Raw genomic sequence first — 23,126 nt, 5'->3', positions numbered from 1 at the left:
ATTTACCGAGTATATAGGTAGTAGTATTAGATTCGTAGCGACGGCGATAAGTAAGAACTTTTCTTTTAATTCTACTATAAGTATCTTAACTATAATATTAATTTTCGTATATCTTATATTTCTTATAACTTTAAGCTAGGTATTTAGACTACGCTCGTATATTTCGAGATTATACTAAAATATTAAATAATAACGATTCCCTATTTATAATAGATAGGTAGCTAGCGTTATTCTCGATCGCTTTTTATTCTACTATTCTCTAAACTTCTTAAAACCTTTACTCTATTTAATTCTACTAACTATCTATTTAATACTATAGGCTATAGTAAAGAATTTATTTCTTATCGTTCCTATTAGGCCTTCTCCTTTAACTCGCTCCTCGTAGGCCTTAATATATTCCTTATAGGTATATTTTAATATTACTCGCTCGACTTTAGCTTTTCTAAGTTTATAAGTCGTATATATCTTACGATTTAAAGGTAGTTCTATAACGACTATAGGGTATAGAATAGTAAAGAGTCGAATATAGGATTAAGATAGCCGAGAGAGTAGGTATAAAGCTTAAGAAGATAGTAGATAATTATAAACTAGCGTAATCTTAACTATAGGTAAGCTCGACGCGTTTTTAAAAGAAAGAGTAGAATAATTAACTTTAACTATATAGGTAATTATAGTTATTAGCTATAATTAAGGAAAGAAGATAAGATAAGGAACGATAGAATTTAATTAAAGTTAATACTTTACTTCCTTTACCTATTACCTTAGTATTACGTATTCGTTTAGTTTAATTTAGTTATATTTAGTCGTACCTAAAGTTAGCTATTCTCGTCGTAAAGCTAGTAATACTTTCGGAGTAATTACGATAGATTAATATTAAAGAAAAGTATTAATAGCTTTACTTCCGAGTCGCTAGGCTTCGAAGATCGACTTCTAGCCTAACTCTACTTAAAATCGAAACCTATTTAAGGGCCTTAAAATAATATAATATCTTTATATACTTTAGTATAATTAGAAGTAATATATATATAGTATATAGTAAGATAAAGAGAAACGAAAGTAGTAGACTATATATACTAATAATAGTACTTATAGATTATATTCTAAATTATTTTAGAACGATAATTAATATTATTATAAAGAATAGTATAATAGATAGATCGAGAAGTATCCTAAAGAGTAATATATAAATAGAAATAAAAGTTAAACTTATTAAGTATCGTAATATCTCGCTTAATAAGATAGTTAGGGAGAAGATTACCTTTTTAATTAGAAGTATCCTTACTAATAGGAAAAGCTCGAATATAATAGCGCTTTAATACGATAATAACTATAATCTTACTATTCTACTTATCTTTAGTAATTCTACTTAGGATCGCCTTAATCTTAGGAACCTCTTAATAGAAAACGTAAGTAAACTAGTCCTTAGAAATACTATTACGAAGATAGTAAACCTACTAAGGAAGCTTTCTACCGCTAACCTAACTTATCTATTAAGTTATAAATAGTTTAAGTATATTATACTAGTTAGCTAAAGAAATTATCTCGACTCGATAACTATTAGTTTAATATACTATAGTATAACGACTACTAAAGCGATTAAAAAATATAGTAAGCGTAGCTATAGACGCTTATTAACTACTAGGCGATACGTAAGAGATATTAATACTAATTAATATTATTAGAATACTAAAGGCCTTAAAGCTACTTATATTATAAAGTAGAACTTAAGAAGTAGTATCGCCGAGTTTAGTATTAACCTTTATAAGTATATTCGAGTAGTATTAAGGATTATCTTTTAATACTTATTAAATCTATATAACTTATAAAACGATACTAAATCGATAATTATAAGATTTTTTAATTCGAAGATAGTAAAAGAACTACTTATTCTAAACTAGGAAGATAAGTAATTAAGGACGATATTAGAACTTATTACCTATCTCTTAATAAAAGATCTTAACGTTCTAACTAGTATCGGCTAGTAATATACGAATATAGAGAGGTAAGTTAGCTACTCTACTAGAATAATTACGATAAGCTTATATAAAGTCTAAGGTAAACTTATCGATTTATACCTTATTAGGCTTAGTTCGACTAGGAAAATCTTCGATATCCTATACTATAAATTTAGTAGAATTACTAGCGAGAAAAGTTTTACCCTTAAGATTCCGACGGCCTTTAGTTCTAGGTTACTCGATCCTATTACCGAATTTAATACCTAGTAGAGGAAGAATACGAGTATTAGTTTAAGTATACTAAGAACTAATCTTAAGACTATAGTTCTTAAGGTATTAGTTATTCTTCTAGTTAAGCTAAGATTTACCCTTATTAATAGTCTTAAGTCGAGTAGTAGGAGAAGAAATAGTAAGCTTAATTATATTAGTAGTCTAAATTTTATTTAACTTAGTATTATAGCGCTAATCGTTCTAAATATAAAGGAACTCTATAGAATACTTAATATTTCTCTTCGTTATTTTAACTAATAGAAGATTAGGAAATTATAGAGTAATAGTATATTTACGCTTAAAGTATTAAGCGATAGAAAGTATTTTTCTAGTAGACTATTTTATATTAGAATCCTTCTATTTAAGCTTTTCCTAATAAGAATTATTAGTAGAAAATTTATAGATCTTCTATACCTTCTTAGATAGTAGATTAGCTTAGTAACTTACTTTAATAATTATACCTTTAAACTTAGACTAGAGTACTCTATAAGTAGTATTAGCGACTATACTACTATTCGTCTAAGTAGGTATAAGTCGAGCCGTAATATTAGCGGAATTACGCTAGCTACTATTAGTAATAACTATAGTAATAAGCGTAAAGGGCTTCCTAAAGTACGAGTTAATAATATTAAGGTTAATAACTATCTTCTTTCCTTTAGTAAGACGTATTAATTAGTAAATACTACGCTAAACTTCGATACTACTATCGAGATTAGTACGCTCTCTATTATATTTAAAAAGAAAACGTTTTACTAAGAGAAATTCTAGAGACTAAGAAGGGTCCTTACGTAGAAGATAATCTATAAAATTAATAGCTTTAGTAATAAAAATACTTATCTAAATTCGACTATTAAGGAACTATTAAATAATACTAATATCTACTTCTCTAGTCTTCTTAATATAAAGACGGAAGCTATTATTATCGCCGCGACTAGGACGACCCTCCTCTTAGTTAAGATCGATTATAAGACGAAGCTTACTATAATTCTTTAAGGACTAGATAAGATAATTACTATTATAGATTATTATAGCTCTAGTCTTATCCTTACGAGTACTAGAATTCTAGACCTTACGTTAAACTATTCGCTTTTCGATATCGAATTTAATAACTATATTATACTAGTAGATCTTAAAAGAAGAAAAGTTATTAGTATTATATATATTAATATTAACTTAGATAGCCTTTCCTATCGTACTAAATCTAGGACGCTTAGTAAATTCGGTAAGAAGAGAGTACCTTCTTCGGTATTAGATCGATATAAGTTAAGCCGGAGCTAAGAAGTATTATACTAGTTACTACTAAACTCGTCTTATTCGTATCTCGATAGTACCTATTAAGTTAGGGTAATCTCTACCGACTCTAATTAACTTAGTTCTTACTTATTTATAGAAGTACTATATTAAGCTCTCGATATAGTTACTAATATCTATTAGTATACGTCTAGATTTATCTATACCTTATTAGCTTTAACTAATTTAGTTCTTTATTTAAGTCTATATTAGTCTACTTATCTATATACTATTCTTTCGTCGTATAAAGTATATCGCTTTTAATATTCGATATAGTTAATTCTTAAGACGCTATTTCTCTATTAAGGTTTAGTCTTCTAGAATAGTAAGCTTATTATCGTTTTCGATATTATCGTCTTCGCTAGCCTTATTCTCTAAGGCTTTATTAATATTCTACTATCCTAGAAAATTAGCGAATTATTTTCTATTATTTCTTCGAAGCTTTAAAGTTATATCGCTTATAAAGTTTTTAATATATCGCTTAAACGTTAAGAGGCCGTTCTAGTTCTAGTTAATTTTACGTAGTATACGCTTTATTATTTATTAGTACTTACCGAAATTACTCTACTATTCTACTAAGACTAAGAACTAAGTACGCGTTAAGGTAAACTCTATACTTAAGCCCTTAGAAACTTCGATAATAATATTATACTCGTTCGATTTAAGGTATTCGCGTACTAGAGTCTATCGTTTATTACTATCTATTACGCTATATACGATATATAGTTTTATACGAAATCTAATACTTAGTATATAGACTTTAATAACCTACTATTATTAATTAGTATTATCTTACTTAATATATACTATAGTTAATTTAACTTATATAGTATAGTAAGTAGGTAGTCTCGTTATACTCTACGAATAGAATTTCTTTTATAAGTCTATCTATAAAGTCTATCCTCTTAAGTTACTCGTTAAGTATACTCTTAATCGTTATAAGCTTCGAACTACTTTTCTATATTATCTCTCGATACTTCTAGAGGAGGTTATCTTTATTACGCGCGCTAGTAGTCTAGATCTTATTTTTATCGAGCTATTCTTTACTAAACTAGTACTATACTATATTCTTTATTCCTCTCGCCTTCTATATTTTATATAGTAGAAGGAAAGTCGTATATTTCTATATTGTTAGGGCGATTAATAAATTATTAGCGTTATTTTCTTTCGCTAAGACTTAAGTAAACTAACTAATTTCGCGTATATAACTCTTTTTTATCTTATAGTTATCTTAATAGTAGTTTATCTAAGGAATACTTATTAAGACTTTATCGTTAAACTACCTAGAGCCGAGAGACTACTAGATTATAATAGTAGATATAAGGGCCTTTAACTTCTATTATACTATATCTATATATACTAGCTTATTAATATAAGCTCGTAGCTATAGTAGTCCTAAGAATATATATAGTAACTAAAATTAATTATTAATTTAATTACTAGTTAAATTTTTCTACTTCTTAACGTTTTTAGTCTTCTTTTAGTATCGATAACTCGTAAGTTTAGGGTTCTCTAAAATTATAAGTTTATATAACTATAGTAACGATACGCCTTCGAGATCCTAAAGTTCTATTTAAATAGGAGTACTAAATATTAATATAATCTTAAGAGTACTAAACGGCTTAAATCGCGCTCGAAGGTAAATAGACTCTCTATCCTAAGTTATTAAGTTATTAGTTATTTTATAGATCTAGTAGAATTCGTCTCGAATCTAGCGCTCGTAAGGAATAAAGCTATAAATATTTATTCTAACTATTAAATTATCGTAGGCCTCTTATATAGTAAAGAAAATCTTTCGCGTTAACCCTTAAAGGCTATTTTAGTCTATATCTATATAAAGAATTTAAATAGCGTTTATAGATATATATATTTCTTTAATATCTTTCTTAACGATCTCGTTTCTAATTACTAGTTTTATATATATTATCTTTTTTCCCTTTTATTAGATTACTTATATATAGACCTCGAACTTAAGCTTATTCTATTTCTAATCTATATTAATTTAATTATAGAATTTCTTAATCGAGTTAACGATAAGGAAATATAGTACGTAAAAAATAATTATACCTTTTATAGATCGTAGTTAAGTAGATAGACTATACTCGATATAGAAATAATAGATCTTAAACGATTTAGTTAAATACTTTATATTAACTAGTTATTAGTATTTATTATCTAATATAAGTAAGTATTATTTTCGTTATTTCGAATTATTCGATTAGCGATAATTTTAAACTTTATTATAGACTTCTTTAAGTAGTCGAGTTAAGAATATTAGGGTAGTAATAGAGGTAGATTTTCCTATACTAGAATTATTTCCGAGAATCGAGATACTTAAAGAACGAACTTTTATATTATCGACTAGAATTATACCGAGGATCTCTCGCTTAAATATTTAGTACGCGCTATATACTTAGTATACTATTAGAATCTTTATATATCTTAAAAGTTAAAGAAGGCCTTAAAGTTTCTACTATCGATATCGATTTTAAAAAAAATATATATTCGTTAAAGAATATCCTTATTAAGCTATATCTTCTCTTATTTTAGTTATTTTAATATCTTTATAGCTTCTATATCGACTTCTTCTTTATTAAGCGCCTTCTATAAGAATTTATCTTTAGTAGCTAGGATAAGTCGGCTACTTAATTCGATAAAGTTTTCTTACTCGTTATACTTATTAAACTCCTCTTAATTCTCGTTATAAGATTAACTTTATATTAACTTAAATTAACCGAGTACTATATTAGCTCTACTTTCTTTCTAAGATAGTAGAGCTAAAGGTAACGAGAATATTTTATAGTACTCTAGTATTATAAGATTAGCTATAGTATTAGCTAGAAAATTTTTATTATTCTCGTTTAATACTAACGTTATACTATCGTTAGTATCTACCGCTTTAGTATTATTATTCGAGTTAAATAAGTTATTTATATAGATTACTAAGGTAGACTATAGTATAATAGGTAATACTATATTTAGTTAGAAATTCTTTAAGCCTAGGGTAGCTCTAAAAATATTCGTCGCTATCTTTTTTAGTAGAGAAAACCTAGGCTCGTTAAGCGACGGCGTATTAGAAAGAGCTAAAGCCTAAACCTTTTAACGAATCTACTTTATTTCGTCTAGATTTAGATCTAGAGCGACGAACTATTAAATAGACTTTATTTTCGATAAAGGATTTACTAATTTTAAGCGCTTCGAAGGTAATAGTTAGGTAGTAGAGTTTACTTCTTCTTATATACGCTTTTAGCTAGTATCTAAAGATAGCGGTATTAAAGCTTTAGATACTTAAACCGAGTTTATTAATATATTTATATCTATTATCGAATCCTATTCGTACCGAAGGTACTTAAGATTAGTTTAGTATATAGTCTATCTAAGTAAGAGTAGTATAGAAGAATTAATTCCTAATAGTTTCCCGATATCCTACTTTAAATAAACTAAGTTTCTAGTACGATTAACTATATTTTTCTAGGTAATAGTCTATAGTCGAATATTAGGTTCTAGGTTATATAAGTCGTAATTTAGTATAGAACTATAACGACGTTAAGTACTTCTATTAGAATAGTATATACTAAGGGAGCCTATATATAGAGATAGTTAGTAAGACTTAGTTAGAAATAGTAATAATTAGTTAGAATATACTATATTAATACTTATTTTCCTCTAGTCGATTATATAATACCTACTATACTATAAAGTCTATATAATCGTTATTCGAGTCTAATCGTACTAGTTTTTTTTAATATATAACTATATTATATACGTTATCTCGAGTTCGATTAACTAGAAACTCTTAGTTAAACTATTTACCGAAGCTAAATCTATTCTTAAACTTAACGACTAGCCTAGGTTTTAGCGGCTAGAATATAAAATAATCGATAACGAGTAAAGGATCGCTATATTCTTCTATTCCTTACTTAGCTATATTATTAATTTCGTCGAATATACGATCGTAATTCTACTACGATTCTAATTCTACGAAATTTAACGTAGACTCGGTACTAGGAAGGCTAATATAGATAATAATCTTTTAGCCTTATTAATTAGAATACTATAGTTTCGCGAATTAGCCTTTTAATCTAATATTAACTAGAGTTCGTACTATAGAGAATACTAGTTATATAGATAGAGTATCTACCGCCTTATTTATTTATAAGAATACTAGAGAATCTTTTAGTTTAAGACTTTACGAGGAAAACGAAGAATCTAGTATAGACGATAATTAACTTCGCTCTTTCTAGATCTACTTCTTAAGATTTCTAGCGGCCTTCTTTAACTCGTTATAGTAAATCGTTTAGATTTAACGATAAATAGCCTAGTCTACTTATTTTTTAAATTCCCTACTAGTTTCTACCTAAGTTAATAAATAATTAGGAATATTAACCTTTAATGTATTAATTATATTTTAAACCGAACCTTTACTTATATCGAACTCGAACGACGCCTAAGTAAGTCTATACTTATATAAGAGCTCTAAAATAATAATTATATAGAGACGACGTTCTAATAGTATAAGCTAGAAGATAGCGTTAATATTTCCTTAAGAGTAGTTTTTACTAGTATTAATACGATCGTAGATATTTTATTTTATAGCGACCTACGACTAGGCTCGAAGCTACTATATAGTAGTTATTACGATATACGCCTATAGAAAGTATTTTACTCGACGCTCTTATATAAAGATTAAAGGAGATAGAAGAATAGTTAGTAACTTAGGGTAGTAAGGAGAGTTTTAGAATTTAATCGGCGACTTAATAGTAAAGATAAGGTATAAGGAAGAAGTAAAGTAAAAGTAAAGTTAGACTTATTTATAGATCTATAAATTAACGAGTTTTCCTAGATTTAAGTATAGTTAGTCTATCTTTAAGTACTTCTTTAAGGCTTAGCGGAGTTTTCTAGTTTTAACTATAGTTTACGACGTAGAACTTAATAGCTCGCGGTACTTTTAACTTTTAAGCGTTAGAAGCCTAGTAGAACGACTTATTTTATATATACGACTTATTTATATTAAGAACTAGCTTAACGTAGAGCTTATAGACTCTTAATATCGTTAAGTTCTACGCGTTAAAGAATAAGTAAGGCTTTTAGTTAAGAGTCTATAGATTTATTCTAAGGTTTAACTAAGTATAGTCTTCGATTATTTAATATATAATATAGAGCTTAATAGCTCGCGGTACCTCTAACTTCTAAGTATTAGAGGCCTAATAGAGCGACTCGTTTTATATATAAGGCTCGTCTATATCGAGGACTAGTTTAATATAGTACTCTATTAATCGACTAGTAATAGAGAAGGCTTATAGGCTCTTAATATCGTAAAGTTATATATATTAGAAGAGTAAGTAAAGCTTTTAGTTAGAGTATATAGATTTATTCTAAGGTTTTAACTAAATATAGTCTTTAATCCGCTAGAGTTATTCTATCGAGTTAAACGATAAATCGTAATATATCGATATAGTTCTTAGTAGTATAGGAAGAAAGAGACGTAGTTTTAGTAAGCGTAGCTACTTTCGTATAGAAGTTAACTCCTTATTAGGGTCTTTTAGGGTACGCTTACTTAAAATAACTATAGGCGGAAGGTCGTTATACTTCTAGGTCGATAGTAAGGATAATATATAACTTTACTCGAAACTAGTATCTATCGTTAATAACGCGAAGATATTAAAATAAGTAACTAAGGCGCGCTATTATATAATATTATATCTCTATCTATATATTAAGCTCTATAAAGTTACGTAATATAATAGTTAGAATAGGCTAAAGCTACCTAGCTAAGTATAGTCGAGATTAGGCTACTATAAACGACTATACTAAATACTATTTCGCTATAGCTATCGGGTAGCGTCGATTATATTAATATTATAAGTACTTCCTACGCTTATATATATCTCTACTACTATCGATAACTATAGAATACTCGAGGGCTAATATAGTATATCTCCTTATATTCCGGCCCTACTAGTATTCTATTCTAGCGATATATCTACTCCTACGACCTAGACTACGACGAGCTAGTTCCGATCGTACTAAGTAATAATAACTACTAAATAAGTATAAGGCTTACTCTACGAGTAGTCTAGCGTATTAATAGCGCTCTACTCGAGTATAAACTAGAAAACGAAGACGATAAGGATATATTTAATAGGGTTAATAATACGCCTATAAGCTTAGAGGATCTATATAACTCTAAAGCTAACTACGTTTAATACTAGCCTTTATCTTAGAGGACTATTTCGTTCGATACGTCTACTATTATTAAAACCTATATCGAGGTCGAAGGAAGTATAGTCCTACCTAGCTAGTATTAATCTTAAGAAGATAGTATAAGACCTAGTCTACCGTTACTAGAAGCCTTACTAAATCTACCTTTCTATTTAATATACTTAAGCGTTTTCCTTCTATTCTAGAGTCTAGTAGAATATAAACTATATACTTAGCTATTCTAGACTAAGGTTAGTAGTAATTCTATAAATAAGTTCTTTCGTTTCTATATAGGCTTATAGAAAATACTCTCGTCTATTAATTTAATAGCTAAATAAAAGTAAATACTAGAAAAAATCTTCTATAGTATTCCGAACGACGAGATTATAGAGCGCTAAATTATAGTATTACTATTCGGAGCGAATTTATAAATTATCTATACTATAAGGTATCGCTTTTTTATTAGTTATCTATCCTTCTAGCCTAACTTATCCTATACTTTAGTACGTTTATATAAGGACGAGAATAAGAAATATCGTATCTAGAATAAAATATATACGAATTTCTAGTAGTAGGATATATAGAAAGTACTACTATTTAGTATAATAATCGTTTTCGTAATAATCGTATTTAATAAGATATAACTAACCTAGTACTATAGTAATAAGTCCTCCTACCTAGTCTATATTACTATTAAAAATCTAGATAAAAATACTCGACGCTCCTAGAAACGTTCGTCTAAGATCCTCCTAGAGTTCCTACTTATCCTAAAGAAGAGAGATTATCGGTTACTTAAACTTAAGTTCTATATATTTAGGAGGCTAGTCTATAACTAAGCTATAAAGATTATAACTAGAGGTAAGCGTAGTACCGACCTATTATTCTAGTCTACTACTCTTTAAGTAGATATCGAACTAATAATATATATCTCGTACTAGAATTATTTCGTTCTAAATTAGAAGGAGTATCGCTACGCTACGTCGACGGCCTAATACGAAAATACTATTCTATTATTAGTAGCTTTATAGTTAACTATAAGGAATAGGCCCTAATTACGAGGATTAAAAGCGACTAGTACTATATAATCTATTAGATTCCGTCGATTAAGCGAGAGTAGTTAACTTCGGTAGAGCGGTATTCTTTACGTATATATTAATATACCTACGGTATTATCGTATAAGTATATAAACTTAATCGTAAGCGAAAGCGTAACTACGCTAGCGCTACTAATATACGATATATATAGAATACGACGGTACCGAATAATAGGGACGTCTCTATAAACGTCGACGATATTACGAGCTTTATAAAGAAGTTCTAGCGCGTTAATATATACGAGATTATATATATTAATTTATTCTATTAGTATTTTAAGGGCGTAGTCTATCGTATAATTACGAACTAGGTATTAGAAGCTCTAAAAGCTACTCTAGAAGACTCCCTCGCTATAATATTACTTAACTAGCGATTTAATATTATATCTACTTTCCCTATACTTAGAAGGTTTACTACCTTTAGTAATATCGTATAATAGACTAGAGTTAAGTAAAAGGCTATACTTCGCTAGTTAATATCGATATTAGTACCGCTACTCTCTCGGCCGATAATTTAATTCGTTCGCGCTATAGTTAATTTTACGCTATACGTATAGTACTATAGTTATAATATCGATATTCTCTTATAGCTAGATACGGCCCTTCGACGGATAAATCTCCTAAAGGAAGTCTTTCGTTCCTTTATCGCGCTATCGATCGGCTTTAATATTCCTAAGCTATACGTCCTTTCCTATTACCTAATAATAATCCGTCGATTCGATAGCGTAGATAGGTTCGATACCGCGATATTCGAAGCCGCGTATAAGTTTATCGTTAAGGAATAGTATAAGCTAACTAATAGATATAATACTTTCGAGTAATAGATCTTTAAGTATAATTAGAGGGCGATTAATATATTAGTAATATAAGACCTACTAGAGTTTAAGCTTAAGTAGACTAATCTACTCGATCTAAAGAAGGTTCCTACGTAGCTTACTATACCTACGCGGCTAATTAATCTAGATATTCTAGGATAGTTACTATTCGCTACGGAGGAAGAGCGTTTTATTTATTTATACTAAATATCGTTACGAATAAGCTACTCGTTTCTACGCTAAGGTACTTCGTACTAGCGATATACCGTAATAATTACGAAATATCTATAGCTTTCGTACTTTCTTAACGCTCTAGCCGCCTTTATACGAGAAGAAAAATAACGTCGTATTAACGTATAATCGACTAACGTCTCTATAAATTAAAAGGAATTAGATTCTACCTTTATCTATTAGTTCCTTATCTATATTTATTCGTTACTATTCTACTAGAAGGTTAATCGAGAGGACGATATAAATATAAATTACTAAACGAGAGAATATATATAATATCGACCTTAGTATTTCTAGGAGTAATATATTTAGAGGCGAGACTATATATAGATTTAGGAATACTCCGACGATAGTAGTTAGAATCGACTATTATAGGAACGACTATCGAATTAATTACTTATTATTATTAGCGTTATTAACGCTATACTTAGTATATAGAGCGGCGTTCTACTAGTATATACTAGTTCGCTTATCGACGTATATACTCTACGAAATTAAGGTCGGTAGAATACTTACTATAGTATAATCGAAGTATAGAAATACCTATCGAGTATAGATTCTACTTAAAGGAGCTTAGATTATTAATAATTCTACTATCTTAACTTAATTATACGGAGTATATATTTTATTTTCGTATCGAATCCTTAGCGGAACGTATTCTATATTAATTTCTACGTCGACCTAGATTAATATATAATCGTCTATAATAAGGATTTCCTAGAGAAGAACGCTAATATAGCTTAGTAGATTATTAATAGTTAGGTATAATAAGTATTATTCGCTATCCTTAAGGATATTACTATATAGTTAAATTTATCTCTTTAAATTATTTTTTAAATTATAATCTAAAGTAATAGGCTTACTTATATTATACCTCTAGGTTAAATATCGCGGATAATTATTAATTCGTATACTAGCGTTTAAAAGTTCTTTCGTTTAACTACTTTAAGTCTAAATATACTTAAAACTAGGTAAAGCTACCTAGAAATAGTTAAATATAGCTAGCTTTAGTAGATACTATTAAACTAGTCTCGTAGTTTAATTAGCTATCTATTAATATTCTATACCTTAGAGTAATAGTTATAGCGACGCCTTAATCCTAACGATAACGAGATACTATACTAGGCTAATAAACTATCTATATAGTAGAGCTTATTCTATATATTAAATTAAGTTAAGACTTAATATTAATCGATAGTATACTAAGAGTCTAGATAAGAGCGTTAATATTCTTACTAACTCGAAAGTAAGTAGTAAAATTTAAATTAATATTTAATTCTTTATTAACTATATAACTTTATACTCTTAATAAATAACTACCTCTCTACTACTCTATCTATAGAATAATTAGAAGTTCTATAAGAGCGAGCTTTTAAGCTCTATATTATTCTATTTCCTTTTTTAACTAAACTACTTTCTAAACCGCCTATTATTACTAAACTACTTAAGTTATCGACTATAGAGTTAAAGACTAGTACTTTAAGTAGTAATTTCTTATATCTACTTTACTTTACTTTCCTTTACTATAGCTATAATAAATAATTCGTACTACGAATTTCTATTCTTTTTTTCTTAACTCTTCTTATTCTCTTCCTTATCTACCTTCTCTAGATAATCTATTTCTACTATCTTACTTACGGCTACTATTACGACTCTTAAGCTTCGCCGCTAGCTATTAGCTATAGCTAGGCCTTTCTATTATAACGAATTATATAGGTTTATTAACTCGACGTCTATATTTCCTAGCTATAGGAGTTTTTATACTAACTTAATAGTAGATTTAATATTTAAAGTTACCTCGCTTACTCCTTAATAGAAAAGATCTATTTATATTAAATTAAGACTTACTTATAATAATAATATTAATACTAAAGTTTCTATACTAGCGACTAAGGTCGAGACTTAGTAAGTTAAAGAAGCTACGAATACCGTTTCTTTCTATATTGTTACTCCTTTTAAGTAGTTCTTTTAATATATAAACTATAGCGACGAAACTCCTACTATTATAACTAGTACCTTCCTAGTTAAGATCTTTAGTTCTAATAATATAGAGCTCTACGCTAGAAATCGGGCGTTTATAACCTTCGTTATAGATTTCTTTAATAGTTATTTACGAATTTAAATTAGTATTTCTAATAATTATCGTAGATTTAAAGGTAAATTTATTAAGAAAGCTATAATTTCTTAGTCCTTTATAGCGTTTAATTAAAATAGTAGTATACTAGAGTCGATTAATAGCGATAAATACTATATCTATATATAAGAGAAAGAATATAACTATTATACTTTAACTTTACTTTACTACTAAGATTTATATACTACTATAAACCTACTTATCGATATACTATTTAATTATCTTTCTATACTCTTAATCTACTTTAAGACTATAGACGAAGGTAGGACTATTAAATACTATATCTACGAATTTAGTAAAGTTAGAGATATTATTTATAGCGTTATAGGCCTAGAATAATTATTTTAGAATAAGTCTTAAGTATATTCTCTTAGTAAGTAGATCTATCTAGGTAAAAGATCCTTTATTATTTAATATAACGAGTTTATTCTACTAGAAGATCGTCTAGTACTAGTTTTTCGAGTTCTAGCTAAGACTTTCTTTATTAGCGTTTAAGAGTATATAGTTATATAGATCCTTACCGACTTAGAAGAGGCTAAATATACTCGTAACTTAATATAACTATATAAAGCGAATATATATCTATTATATTTTATATATCTCGCTAGAAGTAAAGATTATATCTATTTAGGATTAATTTCGTTAGATACTAGAAGCTACCCTCGTCTTTCTCCTAATAATCGAATTAAAGTTATAAATATCGAGAATAAGAATCTTAATAATATATTAAGCGTAATAATTACGACTAATATACCTAGTATTCTTCTTACCTTCCTCGCTATCTACCTTACTATAAAGTAGAATAAAGAATTATAAAGCTTTAACTATAGACTACTAGACTTTAATCTTAACGATACTCTTCTACCTTAAGAGGAATTTTCTCTCGACGTCGAAGCGATTAATACTACTACTCTACTCTCGGTTAAGCTTTAGATTATCTAGAGTAATCGTTCTTATCGATATCGAGTTATAGGAATAGTAGTACTCTATAAAGAACTTAGTCTCGCTTCTATCGATAGCTACGTATCTACTCTTAGTTAACTACTATTAGAAAATAATATAGCTATCGTTCTAAAGTACGATATTTTCGCTTCTATTTAGGTAGATATATCTACTTAGAATTATATAGGTAGTTTAAATAATAACTAACGTTAAGTATTTAAACTAGCTTATAAAGCCTCTACTAGTTTTATACTTATTATTAGACCTTCCGATACTAGTAAGACCTATATAGCTAAGGTATTAATAAAGCTATTCCTAATAGTATACGATCTAAATATTTAAGTTTTATACCTTTCTACCTTAAATCTATTCGTTAATTATATTATAACTATAGTATCTCGTATTATACGTAATATAGCCGAAATCCGAAATCGATATATAGTTCGCGTTTTTAATATTAAGATAGAGATAGAAATTATAAAGAAAGAAGCTATAAAGCTATAACGTCTATTACTAGATATACGACCTAAACTTATATAACTCCTCGATAATACGAAAGCTTCTATATATTATTCTATAATATTAGTAAATACTATTTATATAGAGTATAAGCGGTAGAAAGATAAATATATTCCTAGTATCGAAGATAAGCGAGTAACTACTAGTACTCTATATTTATTAGTTAGCTATCGTATTCGTTAACTTCTTAATTATTAATAAGAAGATAATAAACTATATACTTTTACTTCTATATTCGAGGAGAATTAAGTACTACTTAACGCGCTTAAGGAAAACTTTAACTAGTTTAAGAATAATATTACCTTCGATAGCTAGAAATTAATTAAGTTTCGCGTATAATTATTATAGGTAAGGAATTATATCTTCTCTTACGCTATCGTAGTCTATACTACTTCTACGCTAGCTATTAAAGTAAAAGTCTATACTTTATACTAAAAGCGAGTCTAAATAGTAGTATTCGACGAGGGCGTACGTATATTTAAGGCCGAATCGGTCGCTATTTTCGAATTATACCCTTATACTACTAGTAAGGTATTAATTAGTAATCCTTTATAGAATAGTCTACTAGTACTAGTACTAAGTACTTAAGTCTACTTTTAAGCTTAGTTTAAAACTATCCTAATAGCGCGACTTATCTACTATAGTTACCTATATATTCTACTACGTATATAATATCGTATATACTACGATATCGTTTAACTAGTTAATACCCTTATATATAGAAATAGACTTATTACCGACGACTCTACTTTCTATAAGCGGCGTCTATTAGTATAATAGGTCCGATAGTTTAATAAAGAAACGTTCGGTCGCGAACGTATTCTCGTTTATATTAACGTTCGCGTTTAGCTAAAGAAGAATAAGGAGCTTACTAATAGAACTAAGAAGCTCGATACTATAGAATCGCGATATAACCTAATCTATATTATAATTAGAATTAACCTAGTTAAGCTCGTAGTTAATATTTATCCTAACGTAACTATTACTATTCTTACTAGGTATAGTATATAGGTTCGCTTCTACTTATAAGTATTATATAATCTTATTCGAATAGAAAGTAAAAAATATATTAGCGTTAATATTAAGACCTTTAATAGAAGTTAAGGAATAGAATAGAATATTACTATTACCGACGTTTTAATTCTCGGAAAGAGCGCCGACTATTAAGTCGATCGAGCTTATATAAACGTTATATTTAGTCGTAGTAAAGTTAAACTATATATTATAGGGAATAAAGAAGCTATTAATAAGGTAAATAGTCGTACTCTATTAATACTTTAAACTAAATAGTTAAAGAACGAAGGAGAGTATAAGAAAATACTTCTCCTTATAAGCCTATACTTTTCTATAGATAATATTTAACTACTTACTATAATAGCTTAAGAGAATACTTTCGCTAAAGGTACTAACTAAGTAGAGGCTTAGGGAGGAAATACTTAAGGCGTAGGTAGAGTATAGTAGTAGAACCTAGAAGATACTAATAGTACTATTTATTCTAGAAGCGAATAATAGTAGGAAAGTACTAGTAATTAATAAGATTTAAAAATTAAGACTATAGATAGATAAGATATATAGATTAAAGTTAAATTAATAGTATTATAAGGTATTTATAAGGTAAATAAGAAAAGATAATAGTTACTATTATTATAGAGTATATATATAGAGTAAGTAAGGTTAGCCTAAGTAAGTAAATCTAGTACTCGATATTTTAAAATAGATACGAGTAGATAACTTTAGGTAGTTCTCGTAAGTTCTAGTTAGGTTTACTTAGGTTTAATTAACTCTTAATATCGACGACTAAGTAATCGATAGTTATATATTTAAGTTAAATAACTAAGCGCCGTTATATAACTACTTATATACTACTACTTACCTCTACTAAAATTCTCGTCTACTAATAAGATATAGTTATAAATATACTTAGACCTAGAGTAGCGTAGACTATAGTTCTATTAAGTAAGGACGGCTTCTTTTTTTTTATAGTAAAGACTACCTTAACCGCCGGAATCGCGACTAGAGACGTTCTCCTAGTAAATAATAGTCTAGAAACGCGTTAATTATACTATCGGAACGATATCTCGATAGTAAATTACGTTAGAAGAGTATAATAATATATATAGTACCTTCTAAGTAATACTATAAGAGATAGAAATACTAGGCGAATAAATATAGGAAATAGCTATAAGGCGGATATTAAAAGATACGATTAGAAAGATACTAAAAGTACGACGGTACCGTTATATCTTAGTAAAGTTAAATAAATCGATAATATAGAGTAACCTTTAACGTATAGCTTAGTAGCTAAGTCGTAACTATTAAAGACGAGCGATATACTTTAAGAAATATTAGATATTAAAATTAACGACGGATACGAATAAAGAATATACGTCTAGTTATAAGTATTTAGTATAAAGGCCGATCGATAACGAGAATACCTAGATATTATCGCTAGTATCTTTTATATACTCCTAATCGGCGTATCCTCTATTCTTATAAGTATCTAGAGATATATTATTACTAATAAGCGTAATTATAGTTCGGCGGTATTAGGAGAATAAGAACATAATCTATTAGCTATTAGACTTTTACTTCTCGGATAAATATAATATAGCGGTAGTAAGAATAGACGACTTAGTATTCGGAAAGTTCGTAAACTCTCTAACGAAAGATATCGTATACGCGCCCGATAAGGACGTTATTTCCTATAAATATACGAATATTAGTAAGATACGTATATCGAGTTAGTAGATCTAGCGGGCGGCGGTATAGAATATATATAACTAGGAAGAACGTCGTCTTAAGTTTAAGGTATAATAGAAATCGAAGTAGAAGATACGAATAGGCGTACGTATAGGTAAGGCGTAGATCTAGTAGGTATAGAATATTTATTAAATAAATAGTAGACTATAAGAGAGTTATAGGTAGAGTCGAGATTAATAATATAAATCTAACTTAACTAAGGCTATATTTAGGTATATCGCGCTAAATTAGGCTTAGAATAACTATATCTAGTTCGACTAGTTAGGACGTCGATTCTTAATAGACGCGTATACTAATTATAAAATAATTAGCCTTTCTCTCTTTAAGTACTATATTTCGGTTAATACTAAGGCGCGTTAATATCGCTATTTTCTTACACTACTTAACTAGTAGAAGTCTTAATATACTATTATATATAGCTAAGGTATAGTCGTATAGTCTATAATAATACGAGAAGGAATAAGTATAAGAAGAAGTAAGGGAAACTTCGGAATAGTAAGTCTAATATAACTAGAGAGATATAAATACTATACTAATTACTCTACGAATAGAGCTAGAAGTAGATAATATAGAAACTAAGCTAGACACCGAAGTAGAGATCGACTAAGGTAAGAGAATATCTTATCGGCGTCGTATAAGAAGGAGGCCTTAACGACGCGCTATAGCGATAAGCTTCTACCGACGCGTTACGCGTTAAATTAAAGCTATAGAATAATTAAAAATATCCTAGTTAACTTTAACGAAGTTTAGAGAAAACGAATAGATATCGATAATTAGTTAACTAGTAATAAATTAGAAGACTCCTTAATATCGAGGAAACGATAGGCTAGAGCGAGTTAGCCTTCTAGGAGACTAGTATCGTTACCGGCCGACCTATCGATAGAGGTAGTATAGGATAATAAAGACGAATACGAGTAGTATAACTAGTAGTATAATAAGGAGCTTAAGGAAAAGTTTAAAGATAAAGACTTTACTTTAAGACTAATACTACCGCCTAATATACTATAAGTTATAATAGTAAGTATAAGTACTTTCTAGTAATAGTTTAGTTTAGTAACTACTATATTATATAGCGTTAATTTACGAAGATTAAATTATATTTAATAGTACTAACGCGCTAAAAGTTACGAGCGAGGCTAATAGTAAGGAGAATAGCTTCGTCGCCGCTCGAATAATACTTAAGCGCTACTACCTTAGGATTCTAGAATCTCTTTTCTTCTTCCTTACGAATAAATAGTTTAATAATCTCCTTTATATTCGAGGATATAAATATAAGTAGACGCGGAGACGAACTTAGCCGATTATAGCGGAATCTAGAAAAGGCCTATAGATATCGTAGTAATATTATCGATATAGATAACTATTATTTAGTAGGCGACGTACCTAGTATCTTCTACGATACTAAAAGACGTTAGAAGGGAACGTTATTAAAAGAATATATCGAGATAATTAAGATATATAAGTACTTCGTAGCTATACTCGTTCTTTCTAGTAATAATATAAATAGCTTAACGAAGGACTATAATAAGTATTAAATAGATATATAGATTAATATAAACGATAAGTATACTAAGAAACTAGTAGAAAGAGTAGAGGAAAAAGTAAGATAAAATAGAAAAAAGTATTATATTTCGGAGAATCTAGATATTAAGCGAAGACTAAAAGATTTTAAGGTAAAAGAAGTATATTAATTTAGAATACTCTATACTATACTATATTAATAATATTCTTTTCTAGTTAAAAGATTCTATTAGCGACTATCGCTTTAAGGTTATATAGCGCGTCCGTAAATAAGTAAGGAAATTCTTTCCGATCGATAACTTAAAAGAAAAAACTTAGAAGAAGGTATAGTAGCTTCTAGTAGACGATAGATTTATATATAGAAATAGTAATTAAGATAGTATAAATTAAGAGGTATATAGACTTAAAATATAAATATTAGTATACTAATATAGTATAAGGTAGACTTAGTAGATAGATAAATATTTTAGTCTATTATTAAGTTAATAGTAAAGGTTTTCTAGATTAAAGTAAACTCGAAAGTAAGTAAATATAATATAATAAAGTATCTATTTAGTCCTCTATAAATAGAAATAATCTACTATACTATAATATATATCTAGTAGTATTTAAAGAAGTATAAGAGCGGTAGATACTATACTATTAAGACTAATTAAGACTATAAGAGTAAGTATTATTACTTAATATAGATTAATACTTATATCTTACTAGATAGATACCGTCGTTTCTATATACTATAGTACTAATAAAGTAGAGTTAAGAGGAATATAATCTATATTATCTTAATTAAACGAATTAAAAGCTATATCGTTCGAATAAACGATAATATAGTAGATAAAGAATTCGTAGAGAACTCCTATAAGAACGATCTTAGTATACTAAAAGTATATAGTAAGTTCTTATTCGTAAACCTTCGGGCTTAGCTAGAATAATATAACTTTTTCGACTCGAACGGACTAGAACTATTTAGGTCTAATCCTATAATTAATTCTAGTCTAGTAGTAACTACTAGTATACTTAATTAAACTAATATAGGAGAGGTAAGATCTTTCTATAGTATAGTCGAAGGTACTAGAATAACTAAGATATTAGGAGTTAATACGTAGAGAAGTAGTTAATAGAGCCTTAATAACTTTAGTAATTTCTATAGATAATCTAGTACTATAACTAGTATTACTAGTAGTTAATATAGTTAATATAGGAAAATCTTATCGCTAAGATTACTTATTACTATAGGAATATATCTCTAGAGAAGTATACTATATTATAAGATCTATATAGACGAATATTATTATTACTATAATAGAAGCTATAGTAGTAATTAAAGATATAAATAATAGAGTAATATCTAGAAGATAAAGAAGATAGTAATTATATAGATCTTAGAAATAACTAGAGTATATATATACCTTAGGAAATAGAGGGTTTAAAAGTATACTTACTTAGTTAGAAGCTATACGAAGTTCTAGCTCGATACGTAGAAGTAATATACTATATAAGCCTATAGTACTTAAGCTAAGCCTAGTAAGCCTATAGTACTTAAGGCTAAGCCTAGCGAGCCTATAGGAATTAAGGTTTACTCTATAAGCTTATAATAAGTATCTATTATAGCCTAGCGCTACGAGCCTACGGTAGCCTAGGGCTTACTAGGCTACCCGGTCTAAAATATAGATATAAACGATATTAGTCCTTAAAGAATTATTTAAGGCTATAAGTAGACGTACGCTAGATAGTAGGGTTCTAATTTAAGATAATTCTACGTTAGATATTTAATATTAATTAAAAGGTAGTTAAAGTATTATAATCCGAGCTATAAGTAGTTCTAACTAAGGTAGGGTTCCTTAATAGAGTAGGTACTAGAGTATTAACTAAGATAATAAAGGAAATACTTATTCGTCGGACTATATCTTAAAATATAGGTATAGGATTACTAACGAAGTTAACTACGAACTATACTATCTAGGTAAAGGAGCGTATATATATAATACTTAAAGTACTACTTTAGTATATTACTATATTATTCTAATATATTAATATACTAATATACCCCCTAGTTACGTAATATAGCCTCGTTCTCTATCGGCTAACCTTTCTTAAACTATTCCTTAGAACGTAGGGCGCCTATCCCGGCGACCTTATCCGTAACCTAGTTCGTAATATACGACTAGAGATAATAAAGTCTAGGTACGATTAGAAATAATAAAACCTAGAGAGTACGGCGTATCTAGATATAGCTAGAGATAATAAAGTACGACGTATCTAGGTACGACTAGAGATAATAGAGCCTAGAGAGATATTACGGAATAGGACTACGATAGACCCTAGAAGCACCTATTCTATACTAAGACTAGTCCTAAAATACTAAGGGGCCTAGTATATAAGACCTTAGGGGCTATATAGATCGTATACGAGGTTTTTAGACTCCTTAAGTTCTTATAGTCGATATTCTAAGGACTATATAGTAATTAATCGATTATCTTAGTATTCTCGCTAAGTTACTTATACTCTTATAATTCTATAAGAACTTTCCTTAACTACTATACTAAGGAAAAGACTTAGGGTATAAGCGGCGTAGTTAAAATACGTACTTAAAGAAGGTTAATAGCTCGGATAGAGTAAATAGAAAATCTATCGCCCTAAATAGGAGAGCTATCGGGCTATAATTAACGCGTAGTAGCGGAAGCGCGAGAGATACGCGAGTCTCGAGCGAGCTCGAGTAACCTACTATTATTACTTAGTAGAGATAAGGTAGATACTCCTTAAGGAAGCTCTAGAGTATTAAGTATCGTACCTATATCGGTAGTATAAGATCGCTACGCGTAACTATAACGTAGACTATTAGAAAAGAAATAGCTAAATAAAATATAACGAATAGAGGCGAAGCTCCGAGATAAGTAAGTTAATAATTCGGTAAATATCCTAGATACGACGCTACTCCTTCGTAAGCGTCTAGTAAGCCTATAAAAGGATAGTCTAGTAAAGTATATTAAGATAGGAGAACCTAAGATATACGTAGGTACTTCGCTAGCTAGTCTATAGAAATTCGATATCTATTAGTAGATTCGTTTATCTATACTACCTAGTTCGATAGTACTATCGAATACGAATCGTATTAACTTAGCGGCTATATTTCTAACTAATACTATTACCTTAGTATAGGCGCGTCGAAAAGAGGTCGTCCTAATATAGAAAGATTTTATCTACTTTCTACGAAACCTAGTATAAGACCTAGCGAACCGCCTAATATTTATATTAAGTCGCCTATAGCGAAAACGCTAGGGCGAAAGCTAGATAGTTCGAGAGCTATAAGAAGAGCTTATACGTATTCGAATAGATATCCTATCGATATCTAAACGCGAGACGTATACTTAGGAGCTACTACTCGCCTTAAAGC

The sequence above is a fragment of the Exophiala aquamarina genome (genome assembly GCF_000709125.1).
Source record: "Exophiala aquamarina CBS 119918 chromosome Unknown aczIA-supercont1.11, whole genome shotgun sequence".
Lineage (NCBI taxonomy): Eukaryota > Fungi > Ascomycota > Eurotiomycetes > Chaetothyriales > Herpotrichiellaceae > Exophiala > Exophiala aquamarina.
This window is presented reverse-complemented; position numbering follows the sequence as displayed.